The 26895-nt window shown below is 36.7% G+C and overlaps 1 long non-coding RNA gene across 1 annotated transcript in view; it reads right to left on the bottom strand.

Annotated features, from left to right (window-relative positions):
* Positions 1–7291: 7291 nt before the first annotated feature.
* Positions 7292–26895, bottom strand: part of LOC137853095 (uncharacterized) — a 57757-nt gene continuing 38153 nt past the window's right edge. Inside the window, exons 2-3 of the long non-coding RNA XR_011094237.1 lie at positions 7942–8041; positions 7292–7438 (exon numbers count right to left, since the gene is read on the bottom strand). This is a non-coding gene — a long non-coding RNA (uncharacterized lncRNA). The remainder of the gene's footprint in view (positions 7439–7941; positions 8042–26895) is intronic.

Below are 26895 nucleotides of genomic sequence, written 5' to 3'. Positions count from 1 at the left end.
GAAACTAGTAAGCCTGTGTTATCCAGAAAAAATTCTTTCATGGTGGCAATGGCTGTTTACTTACTCATATATTTATGTGTAGTGTGTCCTGTGTGTTCTGAGCAGACCTGGTGGACTGCACCTCCCTGGAAATTTGGACAAAGCCTAGACTGACTTTTAATCACTAAAAGCTAAATGGTAATGGGGCACATGGGGAACGTGGGGTTCAAAATTAGCAAGGCTGTGTAAATGTAGGTGCCTGAAGGTCCTGGTGATGCTCCAACTTACATTTAGACGCTTACATTATGTATTCATCCTGTCTGGGGCAGGAAGTGAGATAGTCTGTCTTTCCTCCTGGGTAATTTCACTGACCACAAAATTCAGGTAACTTCCTTACATATGAGGAGTGGATGAAATCACTCGGTTTGTTCAGCCCAGAGCAGGGCAGGCTGAGGGGAGGCCTCATGGTGGCCTGCAGCTCCCTCACAAGGGGAGTGGAGGGGCAGGCGCTGAGCTCTGCTCTCTGGGGACAGCGACAGGACCCGAGGGAATGGCGTGGAGCTGGGACAAGGCAGGGTCAGGCTGGGTGTTAGGAAAAGGTTCTTCACCAAGACAGTGGCTGGGCACTAGGACAGGCTCCCCAGGGCAGTGGTTACAGCAATGAGCCTGATGGAGTTCAAGAAGCGTTTAGATGCCACTGTCAGATACATGGTCTGCTTTTTGGGTGGTCCTGTGTGGATCCAGGAGTTGGACTCCATGATCCTTGTGGGTCCCTTCCAGCTCAGGATGTTCTATAATCCTATGATTATCAATTCCCCTTTTACAATGTAAATATAATCTTGCTCTATTTCATCAGAATCATTTGAATGACTACGTACACAAGTTGGTAAGAATTAAAATATATGTATATATTTCTTTTTAAGGCATTTATTGGCTAATCTTCAATCTAGCTCAAAGCAGGTATTAGCCTACACATCACAGTAGGTGTGAAAATTGCAGGAAAGGATTCAAGTCATCTAAATAAAGGTCAGTTAAGCCTATAGTATTTTGCAAACAAAGCATCATTAGTAGAGCATTAGAGACAATGCTATATTTCATACACAAGCACAAAAAGAGAGTATACCTACTGAATTCATATTCTGAATTCATGAATTTCATATATAAAGAAAAACATAATTATCTTGAACAGGACAATGTTTTCATAAGTTTAACATGTTTAATGGAAATTTTATATGAATTTTTACATACATGAAACTTGCCTCTTCGAAACTTACATAATGTAACAACGAGCAGTAAAAGTGGTTAAATGACTGTGTTCCTTCCATAATATTTTTACAAGCCATAATCTGTAACTGCTGCAGTTGTACATGCAACTTTTCTCAGCTGTACTAAGAAAAGCAAAGTAATCAGTAATCATTATATATTTTAAATATTTATTTAGCTCACCATTTCTGGGTTAAGAAAAAAAAAAAAAAAGAACTTTGCAAATGTTAATTTCATACTTGTGTCATTCATTTCTCTGTGTAATACTATATATTTGTAACAGGTAGAAACTGTCAGTTGGCTGGTATAGTCAGTACTTCTATGCACTTTACAAGATAAATTTTGTTTTCTTTTCTCTCTTTGAAGCAGATTCTAATAACCTTGTTCATATCCAACAGTATTATATGATATAACGAATTCCAGTGAAGTATATAAAATTGCTTTTAAAATGTTCTCTGAATATAGAACAATGTTTTGTCCTTTGTTTAGATCTTACAAATCATTAAAACTTCAGCTTCCAATATTTATAAAATTTTGAGCCACTATAAATTTTGTGACGTAACCACTGTTCAACCCCGTGTTCAAATTCCACTGAAGTAAATAAAAGATTTTTTTATCAACATCAAAGGGAATGGAGCTGTATCCTATGCCAACTTAGTCATAGTTTGGAATCTTCAAAAGCACTCAGCCTTGTTTTTAACCCTGATCCAAATTACGTCAAAGTAAAAATCCATGTAATTTCAAAGGAAAGTCTTCTAAGTAGTTTGAAGTGCTTCTGAAAATCCTATGTACACTGAGCACTTAATATTTCAAATTTAGCACACAAATTACACTACATACACTCACAGGAAATATATATTGAAATCAGAGCTGTTTCTGCTAAGATCTTTCAGATACTCTTGATACAAATGCTAATACAAAAGAGTAGAAAGTTGTAGGAATAGCCTTTCAGCATTTGTTTGAAAGAATGCATAATGCTTCAAGCAAGAAAAGTGATATTCTGCCCCTATTGAAATCAGTAATAGAATTTCTGTTGATTGCAGGAATTCTAGGATTTCCTCCATTTATAGGAATTCTAGGATTTCCTCCATTTATATATTTTACGTTATTTAAAAGCTTCAGAACATTACTTCAGTGAAGTAGCTTAAAATAATAAAATCCCATTTAGATATTGATAGATAAAAACCATTGCACAAATATCATATGCAACAAAAAATGTAAAAAAAAAAAAATAAATGTACGCTTGATTGAAAGCACATTTTCCTGAAAACATGTTGGAAATGTATTTCTGGCAGCTAATTAAAGCTATTCCATCAGTCATGTTTGTATGAGGTCCAATGAAATCTGAAATGAAATACATTAAGAAGACATGCTTTAATAGTTACTTTTGTTCTGGGATATCCTTAAGTTAAAATATTGGTATCATGGACTCCAATGGGAGTTCTACAGTTAAATTTGAAGAATTGGATTTTACTAGCTTGTAGATGTTATCCAAGTAAGTTTCCTTATTTCTAAGGCAATGGAGTTACAAACAGATTGTTCTGGAAAAATTCTACATGTCCCTAGATTGCAAAAATTAGAAAAATTCTAGATTGGAAAAATTGTACATGTCCCTACATGCCAACAGATTTTTGACCATCTAACCCTTTAATCCCTTATCTCTCTAGTTCCAAAACAGAGTAATTTCTTCCCTGCACAAACCAAATTATTTCTGAGAAAGCTGTTTGTTGTTGCACAAATGCCCCAATGCTCTAACTTTCAGGTTTACATTCAAGTTTTCTGTCTCAGGGCATTTCCATTTGTGTATTCATATCTCAAGCCCATAAGCAAAGCAGAAATAATCCTCCCATGAAGCCAAAGACAAAATCTGTCTTCAGGCATGCAGAATTCTGTATATCATTATAGTTCTGTTAATTCTGTGCAGTCCACTTGCATTCATTCAAGGAATCTCCACCTTCCAAGCACCTCCATGTTTCTTTCTCCTTTGATAGAGCTATATGATTTGGAAACCTTCCAGGCATTGGCATTTGCTTCTTTGAACAGAGAATTATAAAAACAAACAAACAAATAAGTTCTATATAAATACCTGGAGAGAGAGATTGTCTTCTACAAATACAATGTAGTTTAATGAATGAGAAGTAAAAAGTTAACAAAAAAAATTAAAAAAAAAAAAATAGAAAAAATAATAGAATTCAACAACAGCTGTAACCATATGTTAACCTGTAGAACCAATGCTGAAATAAATAAATAAATAAATAAAAGATCATTTAAAAATGCATTAGAACAGAGTACTTTAACTGCAGGTTAAAAACTGTGAAACTAAATGCATGTAGCAAACTGGACAGTTAGAAAGTAAATACTGTAGAAACAAGCCATAAAATTCTGAAATATTAAAGCAGACATATGAAGTATAAGAAGTTAAAGAAGAAATAAGTAATTTAAAGGTTGCATTAAATTATTTTTAATGTGAAATAGTGTTAATACAGGCATCAAAAGAACTGCTTTGTCAACATAATGGGATTACACTGCCATTCATGTTTTGCAAAGAGATTCTATCAAAAACCACAGACATTTACCTTACCCTGCCAATGACTGTGTAGTTGTGCACACCTGCAGTGCTATAAAAAAACATTCTAACTTCCAACCCACACAAAGGACATGATCCTCATGGATGCAGAGTGTCATCAACTAAGTAGAACAGAGTATGAATTGTTTTTGTGAGTCATCATAGGTGGTTCATAACTATTTAGAAACGTATAGAAGAATTTGTGGTGTATGATGGTTCCTTTCACCTCTGCAGAAAGACATCTGAGGGTGTTGGTTGGCAGTAGGCCCAACATGAGCCAGCAGTGTGCCCTGGCAGCCAAGAGAGCAAACTCCATGTAGGGGTTCATTAAAAGCAGCATAGCCAGCTGGCCAAAATAGGTGATTATTGCACTACATGTATATTTAGTGGTGGTGTGGCCTTGCCATGACTACTGTGTGTAATTCTGGGCTCCACAATATAAAAAGCATGTTAAGGTCCTTAAAAGCATCCAGAGAAGGGCAACAAAGCTGGTAAGAGGGCTGGAAGGCATGTCCTATGAGGAGAGGCTGAGGACACTTGAGTTGTCTACTCTGGAGAACAGGAAGCAGAGAGGTGACCTCATTGCTTTCTGTAGCTTCCTAAGGAGGAGAAGTTGGGAGGGATATGCCAGTAACCGGTGAAAGGAAGCATAGGAATGACACAAAGCTGTGCTAGGGAGGTTCAGGCTGAATGCTAGGAAAAATTTCTTCACGGTAAAGGTGGTCAAACACTAGAACAAGCTTCGTAGTGGGGTGGTTGATGCCCTATGCCTACCACTGTTCAAGAAGCATTTGGATAATGCCCTCAGTAACATGCTTTAACTCTTGGTTAGCCCTGAAGAGGTCAGGCAGTTTGAACTTGATGATCTTTGAAGGTCTCTTCCAGCTAAACTGTTCTATTTGATTTGATCTGATTTGATTTGATTTTATGATATTTGATTTGATTTGCTTCTAAAAACTGGAAACAAAGATTATTTTCATCAATTGCATTTAGGAATAGGCTTTAAATTGAATACAATTAAACTCTGTTGTGTTTCAGCTACAATATGGTAGTTTTGACTGGTCAAGTTATATAAGGAGCCCAAGAATCCAATTTTTCCTTTAGAAAAGAAATCAGTTGAAATCAACATAACTTTTATTTGTATAGCAGAAATGGGCTTTGTTAAAATCTCACTTTAACCATTACATTTAATTTATCCTTATTTATTGCCGTTTCCTTGCATAACTAAAGATTTCAAGTATCAGATATCAAGTATCCTATGTGATACAACATGGCACATTTCAACAATGAAGTAAGCACTTGGATCAATTAAATGTTTATTAAAACTGAACATTGCACAGTGATACCAGAGATGGCTTCCCGTTTTATGAATTGACACACAGGCCTCATCTGAGAACAGAGGCTCTCTGTGGCTGGAAGAAAAAAAGGAAAACAGTAGTGGTACAGAGTCTTCTCTTGATGCCTGTCTAAATCAATGAAAACACTTACATGACTGCTAATTCTTCTTGCATCAACTGACAGTGCATGTTCACTAAATCCATACATGTGATGAGATTCTTTCAGAGGATATGAAAGGGTATGTAGCAGATATTCCTATTAGCCTTTTCTTTTTGACACTTCTCTGACAGAGTAACTGTTTGGAGTAAACTATTTATTTTAATTGCAAGAAGGAAGATGAGGTAGCATCACAGGAGTTAGCTGTGCCATAGGACCACCATAAAATGACTGTTATTTGTTAATGTCATTTACAAACTGCTAAAGTCACATTAGTAAGTGGAAGCATTTGATACTAAGGAATTTAACCATACAATAAATAAAATTTATGGACAGATCATTAATCTTTGACTGCAAGGAGTTAGACTTGATTTTATGCCAAATGTTTGACTCTAAAGAGTTTGCCAAATGGCAAAATCTATGTTATAGAAGAAATACATATTAAAATAAGACCGTTTAAATTTTACATCTGCTGTGAGAATAGGCAAACACCATCATATTTTAACATAATCTCCAAAAGTAATTCCTAATCCAATAAAAACATCTAATAAAAATTGGCATAAAGTTGCAATAAAATTAACTAATGAGTTGTGTACTACATTATGTTTTCACTTCCAGCTTGTTAAAGCAGCAAGTTTCACCACTCTTTCTCATTTGTTATGTTTCTCCCAATTTTTTTAATGTCTGTGTGGGAACAAGAAAGTACCAGCCTGTAGCTGAAAAATATATAGAAATTCTGTTAACAAAAATACCTGATATCCAGAGAAAAAATCATCATAGTGCTTCAAGGAGGAAGAAGAGTAATTACACTCCATACATGCACTGTATTATTGCCCCAAACTATGCTTGGAAATTATTCAAGTATGCTATTGGACATGGGCCAACACCACAAAGAAGGCCATGCCACAAATGAGCAGCCCCTAACCCCATGCATTCACACTGGCACCAGACGCAACATGCAGCTCATTGAGGAGGATGGAAAAAAGGAAGAAATAGTTCCCATTTACCTGCCCAGAGGTGCCAAATGGCTGATGGTATTAACACATTGAATGTTTTGTGAGCCTATATGCATACAGAAGTGTTTCAGAAACTATTGAAAGGAAAATCAAGGTAGTCAGCTAATGCGAAGAGCAAGGTGCCCTTAAAGCAGCTGCAAGGATTGCAGCAGAAAGAAATCTGTTTCTAGTCCTGCTTCTTGTAAATTACTTTGGCCAACATTACAAATATTGCAAAAAAACAACTCTTTAAACACTAGTAAATTCAGATTTTTAGGTGGCACATATGGAGATTGGAATGATTGGCATTTATTATTACAATTCAAAAAGAATTAAAATAAAAAGAAACTCACCTCTATTTAACTAGATTATTTACACATGGTTGCTTTCATTTTACTATGAATAGTTTGCATGTGCAATATATATTATGCTAGTAATTACATACTTCTGATGAGGAACCAGAAAAAAAGGTTCATTTCCACAAAAAGTGCATTATAAAACATCTTATAAGGATTGTATCTTACCTCAGAACTTTAACAGGAACTTACATTAAAATTAATTTTAAGGTAATTTTTATCTCAATTTCTCAATACTTTATAAAGCTATTGTAAGAAACACATTTACTTGGCTATTGCTTATAAACAAATTTAGACTTATGATACTTGTGATAAACTGTGTATAATTTTTTATACTGTCTGGTTTCCTACTTATAGTATGAACTACACAATTCTATATGCTGTGTAAAAACAGAAAATGAAACAGCAGATTTCCTGGCAAGCTTCTGCTTTCAAGGAGAGAGGTTTCATCCTGGGACACAGGGATCTATAACAAAATCAACAAAATCATAACTGGAATTCATATCTTCTGGTTCACACTTCAAGAAAAAATCCTGATGGATTCTGATGACTTAGTGATATTATGATCACTTGAATTTGTCTTGCTGTGGGCCCATCTTAGATTTTGGCCAAAAAATGAAGGTATTAGACTTCATGAAGTTTCTTTGTGTAGAAGCTTACCTGGAGATACGTTCAGCCATGATACACATGGCCATGCAATGCCATTGAAACACATCACGGATACAAGAGTCCCACTGTTGTGGCAGATGCAACACGGGGTCGATAGCTATATCCTTGTGGCAGCACTGGGAATGCATATAAGATACCATAAGTTATACTGGTGGGTTCTCATCAGCTATGTATAAGCCCCTGAACGAGAGGTATCAATCTCAATTTGAGTTCCAACCTGACTGCTTCATCAGTTTAAGTGAAAATCAGTCAGTGTGCCAGGTTGAGACCCTGTAACAAAATTCAAGATGGTATGGACAACTTGGCTCCAGACTGCACAGGAGACTTGTGAAAACACTGGTGTGGTAATGAAAGTTTCTTTCAGTGCTTCTCAGAAGGTCTCTGTCTAGCCCTTTATCAGGAAGAAGATGTCAGGTGTCTGGATGTGCAAGTGTAAGAAAAGGAACGGGCATCTCTTCATAAGCAGCTAGATAACAAACTGTAATTTTCTACAAAGGAAATGAGGAAATGTTTTCTATGAGGAAACAGGAGTCACTGGAAGAATGTATTCACATGCTCCAAAAAAATCTGTTAAGCAATGTTAGAAAAACAAATGTAATTGAAAAATAGTAAGTCATACCTGCTGAAGTCACAACCCAAGATTAGAAATCAGGATCTTCAAACTTCTGGATTTTGAGCTTATGGGGAACACGCACTGGGACCATGTTATCACGTTTTCCCTGAAACCATGAAAGTGAAAAACATTCTTTTAATACACACATGAGAGATAGAAAAATAGATGTGGATTTTTTGTTTTGGTTTTGTTTGTTTCTTCATTTTTCTTTTTGTTTTATTCCCCTGGAAACAACTTGTTTCTGGGGGCTAGAGCACTAAGCATTGCGTAGTAAGATGAAGCACTGAAAAATGGAAATGAGAGAGGGAATGAATGCAGGATGGGTGAGTAAAACTGGAAAAACAGCTGAAACCTGGAAGAGGGATAAGAGAGAGAAATATAACCATGAAGGATCAGATAATCGGATATAATATAGAAGGAAAATCCTTTAGGGTTAATCCAGAACCACAAAGTAGCCATGTTATTGAATACCACATATTTTATAAGTATCACTTAAACCATCTATTTAATCGAATACAGCAGCTGCATGGCACAGTGACACTTAACAAACAGCTGAGGAGAGGAAGGATATAATACTTTCTACAGAATGAACTTTATGAGTTTATGACGTAATGAGCTGAGTCAGAATCTGGCTAGGATGTTGTAGTTAAGCCTTTTAATCTCATGAAAAAGAAAAAAAAAATACTACCAGCTATTTAATGACCCCAGTATCACTTTACATCTCCGTTGGGAAAAATCCTGTGCTGTCTGCCAGCTAACATCTCATGGACCTTGATTCAGTAACATCTCCAAGAAAAAAAGTTCCACCAACATTGTTTCCTCCAGTTTATTCTTCCAGTAGAACTGCTCTCAGGGAATGCTACCAATTCTGCAAGACATGGCAGGGTTGTATTTAAGGCAGTTCACCTCCTAGAGAAATCTGCCTGAATGTAGTAGATACAACAAAGCCTTCTGCTCTCAGATCTTTAACCCTGTACAAGCCAAAAAAAGTCTGGGAATGGGTTTCCATGCATTTGACCTCATGTTAAATTGTTGCCTCTAATCTGATTTAAGGTGAAAGTTCATGTTGTCCATTCCTCAGGAATGGAGAACAGAGTATGCCCTCAGTTATATTTCTCATAATTCACTCAGTTTGTCTTAATTGTATTTATGAGGAAACTGGGAGAAGATATTACAAACCACAGCTTTTTTTTTTTTTAATAAACACTAGTGACTTCAAATACTGTAACTAGTGTGATGACTACTGATATTTGGTCAAGAAGCATCCTAATTTCAATTTTTAACCTCAGTTAATCTTTTTAAGGATGTTTCCACATTATAGAATCATAGAATCATAGAATATCCCGAGTTGGAAGGGACCCATAAGGATCATCAAGTCCAACTCCTGGCACCGCACAGCTCTACCTAAAAGTTTAGACCATGTGACTTAAGTGCACAGTCCAATCTCTTCTTAAATTCAGTCAGGCTCGGTGCAGTGACTACATCCCTGGCGAGCCTGTTCCAGTGTGCAACCACCCTCTCGGTTAAGAACCTCTTATTGATGTCCAGCCTAAACTTCCCCTGCCTCAGCTTAACACCATTCCTGTGGGTCCTATCATTGGTGTTTACAGAGAATAGGTCACCTGCCTCCTCCACTTCCCCTCGTGAGGAAGTTGTAGACAGTGATGAGGTCCTCCCTCAGCCTCCTCTTCTCCAGGCTGAACAGGCCCAGTGCCCTCACATTAAAAAGAAAAGACCACAGTTCAATTACATTTGTTCAAGTAAATGGTGCTGACTTCACAGGTAACCTTATATTGGTTTAAAACATGTAATGCAGCACTGGCTTGCATCCATTCTACCATATCATTCTTTTCATCACAGAGGAAAATTTTGATAGGACTCAGCGATGATGGCCTTGCACCAGCACTGCTGAACATTTTCTTGAGTGTTCTAGTTGGCATAAACATATGATGTTACACCACACAAAGCTATTCCACTGCATTCCCGACATATTTTCGGTCAAATGCCTTTCGGTTTTTAGCTGTCTTTGCCCTAAATAATTTATTGGGGGAGGGGAGGAGGGGAGGGAGGTGAAACCAGGGTTCAGTTTTGAACTTATAATTTCCAGTAGGAAAAATCTCCATTCCCTGTCCAGATCTTGCTGGACCACTTACACAAACAATAAATTTTGTGCATTATCACCCCATTGCAACCACTACATATAAATTAACACTATGTAATGAAATAAACTGCAAATAATGTATCTGAAAAGCTCTTTTCAGAGGATCAAAAAATCAGGTTTGGACCACGGCTATGCCCTTAGATGATATTATCTCACAACCTGTACATCTAAAGTACCTAAACTCAACTCTAGGTACCAATCACTTGTATTCAATCACTTTCATACTAAGCCCAGGTACAGTGTTTGATTGCAGCATAAACTCCAGAAGGACATCAAGTTTTTATTTGAACACACCTTCAAGTAGATTTTTTTTTTTAAAGTCTATCACCCAAGTATTCAATTTTTTCCCTGTGTTTGACTCCCACCCATATCTTTTGTACTCTCAGTACCCCTGTTTTTCTCTGAAGGAAGAATTTATGTGGTGCAATCAAGTTGCCTCTCATTGGTACACTAAAAAGTTTGAGATGCACAAAATCTTGTTAATGTAATTACTCAAAGCTTTAAACTAGTTAGGGAGGGACAACTGTCCAAGTGTCTAGCAGCAGCAGAGAGCTCACTCTGCTAATCCAAAGACCTGCAAGAGATTTAAGGATCCTAATGGTGCCGTGAATTCATGGTATACATTTGATAGTGTTGTGAATGCACTGTTATCAATCTCAAATGCTAGCTTAAAGCAAGGCTACCTACACAAACCGCAGAGATGTTCAGAATACAATGGAAGAATATGTTAATATTCTCTGTGTCAAGTAATTTTTTTCCTTTCCAAAACATTTTTACATTTTTTCCTTATTTTTTTTTCCTCTGTCTGTCTGTCTCAAATTTTCAAAAGGTTTTTATGGAGATGAACAACAAAATTATTCTTTTGTTTTTCATTTGTAAAACATTCTTTTGCATCTCCCTGAACTACTGTCCACCCTGGAGCCACCTTCAGTTCAGTATTTGTGTTGGTTTAGAAAGTTTCTTAACTTCTTAAAGTATTATTTAAGCAGAATAGGAAACAAACCAGGTATACAGTTTTAATTTTACTTATCTTTCAAATCATACAGATGAAATCAGTCATCTCAGTATACTTTCTAACCTTATTAAAAGACACAAATAAACTTAAAAGACACAAATAAACTCTAGCGTCCATTGATCCAGTACATGTGACACAAGACACATCAAACTTGAGGGACCTTTCCCAAACAACCATTACTATTTTTGTTTGTGTGTATAACAAAAGGAGATGTTACTACCCACTGCTTAATGACTGTTAGAGCGGGTATTATTCTCTACCATCTAATTGATCTTTATTCACAAATGAAGAAACAAATATAGGGTTCTGTTGCAAGAAATATCCTAAAAGCAACACCATACATTGCTGAGAAGTCTCTATACTGAGAAAATACAGACATATTTTTAAAATTTCCATTAGCCCCCCACTTTTATTGAATAATGATTTGCAAACACATAATAGTATAGTTTTGGCTAAGTTTGCTATCTTTGCTATCTATTGGCTATCTTGTTCTGTGAAACTTCTGGTTCAGTGTCACCCAGTGTCTTGATAGATTGGGTCAATTAAAATTTTATCATACAGCCGTAGGTCAAATGTGCCTTTTTTCTAACTCATTGCAACTTTTATTCTACTATATCTTCATCTGTTCCAAAAGAGTCATCTTTTAAATGGACAAGCATCAATGAAAATTGACCCCTTTTCTTGAAATTAAATAGCTCTCATTCTTCTTTAATATGCAAGTCTTTGAATCCTTGCTCCTTAAAATAAATTCTAAAAAATAAAATATTTCAAAATTTTAAGCAAATATTTTTTTTTTATTCAGTGAAACAAAGATGCTATCAGAAGCTATCAGAACCCAACAGCAGTCTTCAGATATTTATCTGCCTGTTCCAGTGGGTTTTCTATATACTTTTATAACTTTACAGACTTCCTAATACTGTAATTAAATATTATGGTTCAATGTTGAGATAGTTCTCAACCACTAGTGAAGTCTTTTTTACTTATTACTGTTTGACATCCGGGAAGTGAGAAGACATGGGCAAATGAGGAAGAGTCAGCATGGACAAACCCTGAATCCATCTTTAGGTTTTATAGACCTCCTGGCTGTATAACAACATTCTGGACATTGTGAGATTTTAAACATGCCTCAAAGATGAAAATTTTAAGGCATGAGATCATTCCTGGATAAAAGTACATTTTAAAATAAACATGTTTTCCTGACAAATATTTTTTATGAGACAATTAGCAGCCCTTCCCTTTGCAGTTCCCTTAGAAAATAAGCAGACACTGATTCACTTCCAAGCTGCTGATGAAAAAATAAGAACTCAGAGGAAAACAAAGCAGACAGGGACAATACTGTTGATATAAACGAATGAATACATTCCATTGACAATTCAGTTTGTCAGTGAGACTCTAAATAGCCAACAAGACAGACTTGCAGGCAAAGTAAGTTTCCTGCTGAACAGCGGCACGTGGTAGAGAATCAAGATCTGAAAATACTTGTCTGAAGTGAAAAATACTAAAATATTTAGGTTTAACAACAGCAAAGGAACTTTATTGGAAACTTGTTCTGATAACATTGAAGTGCTTTTGAAATTATTTAAATATTGAAGTAAAATTTTACATTCTAAAAGTGTAAAAAAAATTAAAATGCAATAAAATGTAGCATATTACATGATTTTAAATGATTAAATAATCTTTCTTAAACCCAAAATGCAAAATCCTAATGTAAGGATTATGCATGGTTTAAAAGAAAACATGAATTCCTACACGCTAGTCTATAAACTAATATGGCAGAATTTTGAAGTGATTCCATTGAAAGTACATATTGACACATTCACTGGAAATATTGTAATTTTTACAGAATAGCATTTCACCTCAAAGACTGTTGACTGACTCCATAAAATACTTTTGGTATCTTATTCTGTTAAGAAAACAGCCCAGTTGTGGGTTTTGCATCATGATAACTCATAAATTCAAAGGAAATCTAATTTTTATACACACTGCAAACAGCTTAGAAATCTATCCTGCCTTTGGAAGTGACTCACTGTGACACACGCACAGACACATCTGGTATTTATAGTTTCCTTTGTCCCAGCTTTGGAAGCCTCTGCACTCATGTCAGGTCATAAAGATCCTAGGGCAATATAGAATTTCCTGAAAATAGTTTAATTGCTCACTGACATTATCTTGAGTGAAATCTAATTAGAAATGAAGACTTTGCAGGTCTTGCCAACTTGCAAAACATGCAACACTACGTTTATTCCTGAGTAAGGGAATATCTGTCATGGCATTTAATCTACCGAACATGATAGTGAAGTGTGGTATTCTTTATCCCTATATTTGACCATACAAAAGTAGGATGTCTGAGTCTAAGCTACTGACCTTAAGCTGCCTCTATGGTCAGTAGAGAGAAATAGCCATTTCACTTGACAATTCATCTGACCTTTCTTAGGTACATATTTCAAGATGAGATGAACAGTCCTCTAGGGATTGAAAATGAGATAAACTGCCATCTAGAAATTTGATATCTGTATCTAACCTAATCACTTGAGGCTTTCTCTCAGGTGATGGAGAGAAATAGGTTCCCTCACATGACCTTCATTATACCCCAGGGAACCTAACCTTTTGTGATATGCCTCAGCCAGACTGCAGTACAGGGAAGTCTGGTAGCAGGTAAAAATCACTGAATCTGTGCATGTACCATAACTTTTTAACCCATCTATCAAAGAGTGGAGTCCCACAACATGCTCTCACTGGCTGACACCTTACTCTCCAGTTTCACCAAGGTATCACAGTACGTGCCCATGCTGTTTCAGCTGCTCACACACATACTGTAGTAATAATACATCAGAGGATCATTAAGAATCTCAGTATATAAAGATGAAGGAAACATCCTATCTATATTTTGCATTGGACTGAAACTTAATGTTGCAGTGGCGTAGCTCTGAATTAACCAGATCAATTTCAGTGCAGTTATTGTGGCTTGAAGCCAGAAGAAGAGCACAATGGTGGTGTTTGTGAGTCTGTCTTCAGTTTATGGCAGCTGTTTAGCTCATCTTTGATCATATATATATATTGCAATTAAGCTTCTTGGTCACACTATCTTTTCAGAGATAGCTGTTCCAAACAACCCCCGTGTTCACATACTAAGAAAGGTATTTGTGCATGTGGATTAACTGGTTTTTGGTTGTCATGCACTTATTCACTTTTGTGTTGGTTTTGTTTTGTTTACAAGATAATATTCAGCTACTCAAGGAACATAAGCAGTGTCATATGACACAGCTGAGCTGAGCAGCTGTACATTAACATTGGTGCAAAGTGTTCAGTAGTAATGCATCAAATAGGAAGAACTCTCCCCTCTCAGGTCAAGACAAGAGGCTGGTAGCTAATTTAATACAATGGTGACCAGCAGATGCTCCTAGAGAAGAGTATCAGGGCAGAGCATACCTATTGTGATGCATCCATAGAACACACTTCCAGTTTTCAATACTTTCTGGCTCAAAGACTTCCTGAGCTGGAATGAGTCTTTGTATTTAAAATCTCCAAAAGGATTTTTCTTTCATGTGAATTTATAGCTTTTTTAATCTGTATAAAATTCTATCATTGCAAGCACCCAACAACACACCAGCTCAATTATGCACTGTGTGAAGAAACATCTCTCTGTTTTAAATTTCCAATTCTTAGTTTTATTTCATACTGCCTTTTTTTTAATGGTCAAAGAGATACAGAATAATTGTTCCTCATTAACCTTCTCCAGCTCCTACATGATTTTGTAGACCTGCATCATATCCCCTCTCACTCATGTGAACAAGGCTGAACTTGTCTACTGAGTCATTTCTCCTTTTGAAAGGTTCCATAACACAGATAATTTTTCTTATTTCTTTTTGTATCATTTCCTGTTCTACTACAATGTTTGCAAGCAAAAAGACACAAAGAGAAAGAAAGGTGTATCAAGATGAGTTACAAAAATTATGTGTTTTTAAGAAAATGTACATTCTGGGGGGTCATACAGTAAGAATAAACAAAAGCCTGTGATTTTCTCCTACTTAGATGAAAATCATAGAATCATAGAATATCCTGAGTTGGAAGAGACCCACAAGGATCCTGAAGTCCAACTCCTGGGTGCCCAAGAGACCACCCAAAAAATTAGACCATGAAACTGAGAGCACTATCCGAATGCTTCTTCAACTCTAGCAGGCTCAGTGCTATGCCCTGGGAAGCTTGTTCCAGTGCTTGACCACCCTCTCGGTGAAGAACCGTTTCCTGATATTGAGCCTGAACCACCCTGTTGCAGCTTCAAGTAGTTTGGTGGCAGCAGTCAAAATACCTCAATAAAGATGAATATTTTCCACAAATACCTCCATCTGTTTTTGGATAAAATCTAGACATGCAGATTTCTCATGGATTATAATAAAACACTTCCACAATAATTTAAGAAATTGTTACTCAACAAATATGAATTTTAATCCTCCCCTGTTTTTATTAGAAAAACATTCTAATAATATGCCCAAGAGTTTCAAATGAAGTGAGCTTGGTTGCTTTTTTTTTTTTTTTTAATTATTATTATTATTATGTTTTTCCATTTAGAACTTGGAAATTCCAGATGAGAAAAAATCAGTGTTATGCAAACATTTGAAAAATATAACAAGAAGACTCCTGTAATGATAAGCTGTCAGTTTGACATAGAACTCAGGCAAAATAAGAATTGAGTCCTGGCTGACACAGGACTCAGCAAAGAGCTAAACGAAGGAAATATAATTGATGCCAATTTAGGAAACTATATAGAAAATAAATCGTGTCAAACCAGCAATACATTTTTATGGGATTATGAGTTGACTGATGAAGGAAATTATATTAACCCTGTCTTTCCCTTTAGACATTCAGTTCTAAGTCACATTACATTAAACTAGATGATGCTAAATTAACATGACACATAAAAATTTAACAGGGCATAAAGCTATGGAATAAAAGGCATTTCAAAATATTGTTATAAAATGAGACCATTTCTATGAAAGTGGTCTTGACTGTATTTTACTTACTGTTGTCTCAGAAATCTGAAAGAAAACAAACACAGTTAAAGTTTGTAGGTGATGACCATGATAGCAATAAATCAAGACAAGTTCAGGTCAGTGACACACAGCTTGGGAAACTGCATGCAAATTTTATTTTCAAGTGGTCAGGTGTGATTGGTTATGCTGACAGAAGTTCTTGCATCAGTGTTTCCAGGAGGGCTAATACAATCATCCCATGTAGAAAACACCTTGAATAGGTGCTCAAAGTTTGTGTTATCTCAACATTTTCCCCTGTAATACTTTGTTTAGTTCTTGTGTCACTGTCTGAAAAGCTTTGAAGGACTGAAGAGATTCAGAGAATAAACACTCAAAAAGCATTTCTTACACCGAAAGGTTTCAAAAATTCAGTCTGTGAGAGGGAAGGCTACTGGCAATCAAAGTTTATAAACACACAAAATAAAACTGTGATTGTGATCTCTTTGGTCTAATATGTAACAAAACACAGTGGCTGAAAGACGGGGCTAAAAAGTTGAAGACTAGAAATGAAGAACAAGTTTTTAACAGTGAGTGCAATTAGCCAGTGAAACAACTAACAAATGCTTTCAATCAAGACCAAATGTTTTCCAAAACATTTCATACTCAAGTTCAAACTAAAAATATATAGGTGATTACAATGATCCCTTGTGAGTTCATAATCTATGGCTCTATGAAACTAAGCACACCCTGAAGACCAAATATGAAAACAAACAAGCAAGAAATAAACAAGTCACTAATAGTCATAAATAGTATGCTCTTTTCAAAGAAACTAGAATTACTTCACAAATAATTCAGAAACAATAAAATAAATAATAATTCATTAATAATTTATTTCAAGGCAATACATCATTTTGCTCTACTCTGAATTTACAGTTCTGTAACTGCAAGCTGAATAATGCCCATTGAATATACTTAAAGTGTTCAGTAAATCAAGAAAAACAGAAAATGCTCATGACTTTTTCAATTCATCTTTACATGTTTTCTAGCATTCTCATTTTTAGCGTCACATGATTTTTCATAATCACTGTCAAGCAAAATTGTCTAGCTACAGATAACATATATGATTGTAAGGATGTTTTCTTTCTCTTTTGAAGTTGTCTTTTTGTACTCTCTTGAGAAGTTTTGTATTTAAAACCACCTCTATTTAGTGCTTACTAGAAAGATAGTCTATATGACTTAGGTTATTCTAACACAGAAATATTGTTTTCTCTATTTTGCTACTCAGAGACTTTTTCATTAACACAATGTCTTGGTTTAAATAGGACCCATCTCCTTTAGGGACACAAAGGAACAGATGATGTTTTTTCAAAATTTAGATAAACAGCAATCCTTGCATAATGGTGGGCATTTCCTCTTTGGAGGTCACCACTGAATCAGGACATTCAAACAAACTCACCGCTAAGCTGTTCCCTGGGGCTAGGCTCAGTTTGTCCAAAGCTATGCTTATTACATGTGCTTTGGTCAGCAGATATGCAATCTTAGACAATAGCTTCTTTCTGCAAACAATAGCCAGTATTAAGAATGTCATCAGATATAATGGCTACGAGTGGGACAATTCTGCTTTCTTATGAAAGCTTTCATAATGGAGCAGTCAAAGTGTGTGTCTGTGTGCATATGCGTGTGTCTGTGTGTCTGTCTGTGCATGTTTTAAGATCCACCAGCATGCTGCAGAAGCAGCCTACTGGTCTCAGAAGAGCTTGCTCATGAAAGGTGCCATTTATAGTGTTTTCACAGTGCCATAGAATGGAAACATTAGGTAATAGTAAAATCCCAGAGCTAGACTTACTAAATTCTGAAAACTTACTCACATTACCATGCTTTATAGGGCTTTAGGGACTTCATAACAACAATCTGTGCAACTGCAGACTTTGTTTAATGAAAAAATAAATAGAAATAGTTACCCAAAAAATTAGCCTAAAGACTGGTATTCCCTTGTTAGTGCCCTTTAATAATTTTTGCTATGCCTCCATTTGCACACTGTCTAGAAAATAAAAGGCTTATTCATGCACAAACACACAGATCTGCCTTCTCAGTGAGAAATTTTGTAACATTTCTGTAGTAGAATCAACTGTAGCAGCTCAAGGTCTTTTTCTGAAAGAGGAAAAACGGTTAGCTGGATATTGCATTACTTTCAGGAGATTTCTTCACTGTTGTGTAATTTATCTGACAGTTGCCACAGGGCTTACATGCCGCTTTAGTTACCTTACTGATTTTTAAGGGATGGATATGCATGTGGAAATTCGGGGAGCATTCATTTTTCCCCCTAATTTCACCAAATTACATGCACTGTGATTTTAGATAAATCACACTCTTACACTGTTTCCGTTTCCATATTTATGATAACTTGTGTGTTCACTTTGCTTTGCCTTTAAGCAGTCAGAAGCAGTCACTATTTACTTTTGTCAGGGTTTGCATCCCAACCTATTGGATTATTCTGATGTGTCCTCTAAACAATGTCCTCTCAACAGCTCTCCTTAATGTTCTGTCATGTATTTGTTGTTGGTGGTGTTTTTTTTTCTTACTGGGAGGTATCAGAGACAAAGCTCCAGAATGACTCACTTTCTGTACAAGGCTCCCTGTATATTTTAAATGAAACAGATATAACAAAGAAAGCAATGTGAATTTATACAGTTATAGTGTGAAAGAAACAAAGAAGTTGGTTGAAAAGACTGACAGAAATATATCAGCCTCCCAATCTCAAGTGACCCTCAGGCAGGTACAGCACATATGCCTTCTGGCTTCAGTGCAGACGGAATTCAAAGGATCAGCCTTTTTGTGACCCCAGATATGAGCATCTGGCTAAGACCAGCATCCTTCACAATTTTGGCAGTTTGCAAAGACACAGACTGGCCTGGATTACAAATCGGAAACACTCATCACAGCTGAAAGTGCATTTTTGCCATTGGGATACTAGAAAACTGAGAAAGACAGACATGCAGTTGGGGGAGGAGAAGGCAAAGCAAGACTGCTTTTTCTCTACTCTTGAAGCCTATGATGCAAATATTTATGCATGAGGCTGAGAGGAATTCTTGGGTCATCCTTCTACCCTGTCTAAAAACATACCCGCGTCTGAAAGGAGAGCTCATAACAGAGCCTAAGTTTGAAAACGTGCTGATGTCAGAATTTTGCTCTATTTACATGCCTTCGGCAAAGAGCAGCCAAGTACCTGCTTATCATAAATCTCTCCTCTCCTCTCCCTCCCTTCATCCTCTCCACTGAAACCCCTGCAATTTACAGTACAGAACACCAGTGCACAAGTACGTTATTCTGTCCATGAAAGCAGTGCTTGTGAAAGATGTTGAATGCACAGTTCTGGAGACCCACATCCTCTGCAGTATAGCAAAGGAAAAAAAGATACATCATGGATAGCAGCACTGTCAGCTTCCTTGCTCTGACTTACCAGCTTCACTGAGCCTGAAGAAACACCCACTGGGGTGAAAGGATCATTCATTCTTTATAGCCTAGTTGTTGTCCTAGCTGCTAAAACTGCCGTATAGGCAGCTAATTAGAGCCAGTTATGGTTATGGCTTTTGCGATGCTGACAGATGTGAACTGTTCACCCAAAGCTAACCCTGCAGGTTGTGTCACTTATAAAAGCTATCAGATGGAACAATCTGCTAAACTACAGTAGATTTATACCTGTCTAAAGATGAAATCAGAGACAATATGGTTTAAAAAAAAAAAACAACTCCAGATCCATCTCCCTATACCAGAAGATGATACGTACAGCATTCTTGAGAGATGTTTGTCTAACCTATTTATATAGATTTCCTCTAACAGGGACTCCACGGCCTCTACAAGCATTTCATTCCAGTGCTTCAGTGTAAGAACTTCCATGAGAAAAGTGGTATTTTTTGTTGTTGTTGTTGTTGTTTTGTTTTGTTTTGTTGTTTTCTGTAGTTGTTGTTTTTAGTGTTGAACCTAATATCCATACTTCTCATTTGTCATATTTCTTTCCTCTGAGTGGGGTTCTGTCATACACCAGGTAAACTTGCCTCCCCCCCCCTTTTTTTTTCTGAGTTTATAATTCTTTCCTCAAGCATATCTTCTAGATCATTCTGTGATCATTTTATTACTCACTTTGGACTCTTGCTGGCTGGTTCATATCTCCCTCGCAACACATGTCCAGAACCAGACAGGACACTGTTCCAGTCCTTGCTTTGCAAAATTGAAGAACACAGGAAGGTGATCACAGTGTCTTACAGGCAGTCTTCCTGCCTATACATCCCTAAATTCATGGGCTTTGCAGAACCAAGATGCAGTTCACCCATGCATGTTGTGTGAGACAAATGACTCATTGCTGTCATCCCATTTCTTCTTTGTCTCACTCTTCATCCCCCAAAGAAAGGGCACGCTCTGGAGCCATGCTTCAAAATCTGTGCAGGAGCATTGAAAAGCTTCAGGTATCCCTCAGGAATTATGTTAAGGACAGTAGTAAATAAAAGATGAGAAGAAACCTTCATAAAACTGTTATTTCTCACCATTACAGCTGAGCAGAAGGTGAGCAAATCTCTGTTTACCAGCGTATCAATAATTCTGGGTGCTTTTCTTTTCAATGCGTAATTCTTGCCTTAGTCCTGTGATAGAAAAATTACATATTATTGAGAAAAGGATTGCATTATTTAAACCAGCATGCAACAGTAAAAACATCCATAGGTTTGGGTCCTGACTGTTTTTCTTAAAACTGATCTCTGAGTACAGACAACACTCAAACTGCATTAAAACTGTTATTCTCATGACAGCAAATATCTCTGAGCTTGTGTATTAATCTGGAACTTTTGTGTATCACAATGCCCCAAATGCACAGCTGTCAAACAGATTATTTCTGTGATTGATATAAGATGTATGGATATGACGTCGAGAAAAAGCTGCATTGTGGGACAAATGTCCCTGAGCTTTTGGTACTATAATTCCCAGAGAACTGGTATGTGTTTGAATTGGTTTACTATTAGCTCTCTTACTGGAAAAACACTGAAGTTCCTCAATACAACATTTACAATTCACATAATTTAGATTTTAAAATAAAATAAAATTAGCTGTGTAAATAGCTATACACACTAAGACAAATATATATGAAGAGAGGAAAAAAATTAGATGCTATTCATAGTATAGTATTAATCATAGCCCATTCATTCCCCTAAAAACAAAGAGTTTCTATAAAAATTAAAATGCATGGATATGTATGCCCTTGGGGAAATTACTTGTTTAAATATTTGTACATAGTGAGAGAATGTTGAAGAAATTTACAAATAGGCATTACATTTGATGATAAGATTACTATATTGAAAATAAAACCAAACGCTATTGTATATATATCAAAATACATATCAAAATACTTCCTATGTTAAAATATATATATATATATATTTTTATATATTATACATATATATAATATATATAATATATTATATTATATATAATATAATATATAATATATTATATATATTATATATATTATAATATATAATATATATATTTTATATATATATTTTTATATATTTTATATATATATATATATATATATATATATAATAGATTCTCCTTTGGAATGAGAAGCATGCTTGTAACATTGTCAAATGCTGTTAGCTTTACATCTTATTCACATCAGGGCCCATATTTTGCCAACAGTGATGAGCAGCATCTGACCCCACAAGCCATTTCATTGAAATAGTTATTTTGCTAGAAAGCATACTAGGTTAAACATAGTCTGGATCTATATGACTGGAAAGAAACAGTTCACCTTTCTGTTGCTTCCTTCACAGTGTTGTCATTAAAGTTAAATGACATTAAGTATATATGATAAAGTTTATACAATATGAGATAGTCAAAATACCTGCTACTTTTCACAACATTTGTCCATAATGTCACATTTTCTATGACATTATAGCTTGAAATAGTACAAAGATATATAGCACTTAGGGCTCAGAAAGACCTTTGGCCTTTGACCTTAAAAGATCTTTATGGGGAGGCCCATGGTGGATTGAATTTTGACAGTACAGTGCTGGGGCCATACAAAAAAGGTATTCATATTGACCAAGTCACTGGATATTTCAGGTCAAAATGTCAGCAGTTGTCTTTTTTAGCTGACATCCTGATCTGAGAAAGTTGGATTTAAGGTTTTCTTGATTTTCATATTTTGATTTCTTGCCATATATGTCTGTGTCATTAGCTCCCTGGAATGCCTTTCAGTTTCTTCCTTGAAAAATGCTAAATAAGTTCTCACTTTACCTACTGACTGAATAAGAATACAAAAACAACGGACAGCTGTGAGGCATCTGCGTGTCACACAAACACTGCTGGCACAGTTCCTGCATTCAAGAGATCAGCAAGAGCCTAGTAAATAAGCTTTCTTCACTAAAGACCACTTTTGTCCATGATCATTGGAGCTGTGCTTTACTCATACACCCTCTGAATTCCTCTTTTCTTCAGCAATCACACATGCCTAGCATGATGGCTGATTCTATTCTACAGTTCTGGGCCATGTAATTATGTGAGTAATTGGCAGACAAGATGTTGTGAATACCTGAATCCCAGGTTAATTGAAACTAACACCTGCCTGAACTGTGCTGTTGTAATGGATGCAATAATACAACAAGATCAGGTCCTATTGAGTTGCATAATCTTTTCAAGGCGAGGTTTTTGATCTCCCTCCTTTGATTTGAGGGTGGTAGTAAACTGAAGTGTTATGCTTTTGTTGAAGCTTATAAAAGATGAATCTGAGGCTGAAAATGAAGATCCTTCCAGTTAATCTGTATTGAGAAAAATCAGTGAGCACGCATCTTTTGCTTCTTTCAGTTATAAAAAAAAAAAAAAAAAAAAAAAAAAAAAAAAAAAAAAAACAGATACAGCTGCCAACATAACTGTATTAGGTAACAACATTACAGTTCACTCACCCTGGAGTAACCCAAGTCATTACCCATGTAGTGCAAACTGCAAACTGTGGATTCATAAAACTCCATGTGACCAGATTCCCACTAGCATCATCAAGCATCCCAAACTGGGTGAGCATTACAGAAGATGTTAGCATCCTGTTCTTGGGCTGAGGTTGATTTTCTGCTGTTCTGTTTTTCATACTGTCATCAATTTGCTTAGATGTTTCCTGTGTTACTTTCTCATTCACAAAATGGTAGTAATTGTATGTCCCTACAGTGCAGACAGACAAGCACATCTTCTGTCAGAAGAGAACAGAGATATTAAGATTCCCAAGTCATAGCAAGGCCTTGAAAAACAGTGTACTTTATGTTTTAAAGCCTCTCTTTTGAACATAGCTTTTCTAGTTGTTGTTTTGTTGTTGTTGTTGTTGCTGTTGTTGTTTGTTTACTGAAAGTATGCCAATCTTACTTTGTTTACAGCAAATCATATAGATTATTTTAAATACTGTTTTTTTCTGACATAACTAGACTCTTCAAAGTATTTTAGTTCAAGCAGACCACCATCACATGAGAATATAGGTCAGAGCAGGAAACTGAAGTTGTTTGGCAATAGAACCTGATATGTTTAGGAACAAAATTGTGAGCAGAAGAAAGGACTTGATGACCCCAAAAGGTTCTTTTTTTTTTTTTTTCTAAGTTAAAGACACAATATTTCTATGTTATAATAAATAGTACTCTTTTTCATTATAATGGTGTGAAACGTATAAAGCTACCGTGCTTTTTGTAAAGGGAAAGCAAGTAGAAGAAATATTAAGATGCCAAAATGTAGCCATAAGATTTGGAATTTTCAAAAACCCATGCTCCTCAGATTACTAACACAAGTAATCTTATTACAGACTTCTCTGGGAACTGCTTGACCACCCCAGTTGCCTCTGAAAATCACAATCAATTTATTTGTCTCAGGACTAATGGGGGGAAAAAAGATTTCAGGAATGAAAAGATTTTTACTGTAATGACCTGAAGCAAATGGGAGAACAAAACGCGAGCTTTAGAAGTCATGAGGGGCATGATCACAACAATTAAGGGCAAGAAAGAGAAGTGAGGAGGAGGGAGCTGGGAAAGCAGAGTTCCCAAATTTCAACAGCTCTGTAGGCCATGGTTTGAATGTAATATGTCTGCAGAAGAAAGGCAAAGTATTTTGGATGATACATTTTCAGAGCTTTTTTGGCATGAAACACGGAAAAATCTGATAGTCTTCTAATCAGAGAGAGGTAGGATATCGTATCTCTCTCTGGGAATAATATATGTATAGGCTGTAAATGAAAAATAACTAGAAAATTTCAGCACAAAAGATTAGTGCACTTTTAGCAGCTGAACAGAAAGCCTGAGCGTGCTTATCAGCCTGATGTAAATAAATAAATAAATAAATAAAAATCTCTTCCAGTAAAAGAGATTATATGACAGTACATAAGTCCATAAGAGAATATAAGTCTATGCCATTTTTTTCAACTAATAGGTCCTGATCTTTTTCAAGTTGAGCACTGTCTGAATAACTTCCCTAACATCTCTATTTAGATTTGGTCTATAGATCCCACCTTACTCCCAGTGATACTGGAAGAAAGCTCTCTTAGCAGACATCCTGCTGCATGACAATACCTATTTCTGTCTTTGTTTCCAGTATCTCACAGTGTTATATCCATCCCACCAAAAGCTGTGAATAATTCTTTTATCTATTGACATGCTTACCTATGAGCACAAGGTCTAATAAAGATGTACTCAGAACCTTTTTTTAAGATGTTTTTCTGCTAAGATCTTGACAAATCAGCATGGCTACTCTACCATAAAACTTGTGGAGATGAAATATGGCAAATAAATGCAAAATTAGATGGCAACATGGCAAATAAATAAAATCAATGCAAATAAATAGAATATTAGAATATTAGTCTAGCCACATAGCCCTAGACCCAGAAGACAAAGGCAGGGATTGAGACAATGATGAACCACTGTAGGAGAAAATCAGGTTTGAGACAATCTAAAGAACCTAAAGGTGTACAGATCCATGAAACCTGACAAACTGCTTGCATGAGACCTGAGGGAACTGGCAGATGAAGGTGCTAAGCCACTGCCCATCATATGTGAGAAGTCGTGGCAGTCTGATGAAGTTCCCACTGACTGGAAGAGGGGGAACATAACCCCCATTTTTAAAAAGGGGAAAAAGAAAGACACAGAGAACTACAGGCCGGTCAGTCTCACCTCTGTGCCTAGCAAGACCATGGAGCAGATTCTCCTGGAAACTATGCTAAGGCACATGGAAGACAAGGAGGTGATTGGTGACAGCCAATATGACTTCACTAAGCACATATTGTACCTGACATGTCTGGTGGCCTTCTAGGATGGCATGACAGAATAGATGGATAGGGGAAAAGCAACTGACAAAATCTACCTGGACTTGTGCAAAGCATTTGACACTGTCTCCATGATATCCTTGTCTCTAATTTGGAAAGACATGGATTTGACTGATGGACCACTCAGTGGGTATAGAAAATGGCTTGTTGATTGCACTCAAAGAGTTGTGGTCAACAGCTCAATGTCCAAGTGGAGATCTGTGACAATTGGTGTTCCTCAGGGGTCAGTATTGGCACCGGTACTGTTTTATAATTTTGTCGGTGACATGGGCACTGGGATCATCAGCAGTTTGCAGATGATGCCAAGCTGTGTGGTGCAGTCAACACACTGTAGGGAAGGGATGCCATTCAGAGGGACCTGGACAGGCTCAAGAGGTGGGCCTGTGTGAACCTCATGAAGTTCAATAAGGCCAAGTGCAAGTTCCTGCATCTGGACAGGGGCAATCCCAAGCACAAATACAGACTGGGTGGAGAATGGATTGAGAGTAGCTCTGAGGAGAAGTATCTAGGGGTGTTGTTGGATGAGAAGTTCAACGTAAGCCAGCAACATGTACTTGCAACCCAGAAAGCCAGACATATCCTTGGCTGCATCAAAAGCAGCATGGCCAGCAGGGTGAGGGAGGTGATTCTCCCCCTCTACTCTGCTCTCATGAAACCCCACAGGGAGTGCTGCACTCAGCTCATGAATCCAGAGGAGGGCCATGAAGATGATCAAGGGTCTGGAGCATTTCCCCTATGAAGACAGGCTGAGGGAATTGTAGTTGTTCAGCCTGGAGAAGAAAAGGATAAAGGGAGACCTTACAGCAGCTTTCCAGTACTTAAAGGGGGCCTACAGGAAAGCTGGGGAGGGACTCTTTGTCAGGGGGTGTACTGATAGGACAAGTAGTAATGACTTTGAACTTAAAAAGGGTTAGATTTAGATTAGATATTATTATTATTTAGGAATATATATATATTATTCCTAATATATAAGGAAGAAATTCTTCACTCAGGGTGTGGTGAGGCACTGGCACAGGTTGCCCGGAGAAGCTGCGGATGCCCCATCTCTAGAGGTGTTCAAGGCTAGGCTGGATAGGCTTTTGAGCAACCTAGTCTGGTGGGAGGTGTCCTTGCTCACAGCAGGGGGTTGGAACTGAGTGATCTTTAAGGTCCCTTCCAACCCAAACCATTTTTATGATTCTATGAAAACTGTGTATGAACATAGGGTTTTATCTGGATCAGCTATCTCACAACAAACCTATCAGGCACCCTGTCTAGATAGGATTTCATTGGGAAATATCTATGCTACATAAATTATCTCTTATCAAGTGTGCTGTCCTCTCACACCATCACCTTTCCTGTAGTAAAGACAGAAGTATGGTCATCCTTTCCATCACACATCCTCTGACAGAACACAGGGAGTACTGGAGATTACATGTTGTGGTATATATTTGGCTAAGATACTAACAAAGCCTGAAGGTAAATCCCTGAAAGACTG

The sequence above is a fragment of the Anas acuta genome, chromosome 3 (assembly GCF_963932015.1).
Source record: "Anas acuta chromosome 3, bAnaAcu1.1, whole genome shotgun sequence".
NCBI lineage: Eukaryota > Metazoa > Chordata > Aves > Anseriformes > Anatidae > Anas > Anas acuta.
The sequence above is the reverse complement of the archived record's forward strand: the minus strand, read 5'-3'. Positions and strand labels throughout refer to the sequence as shown.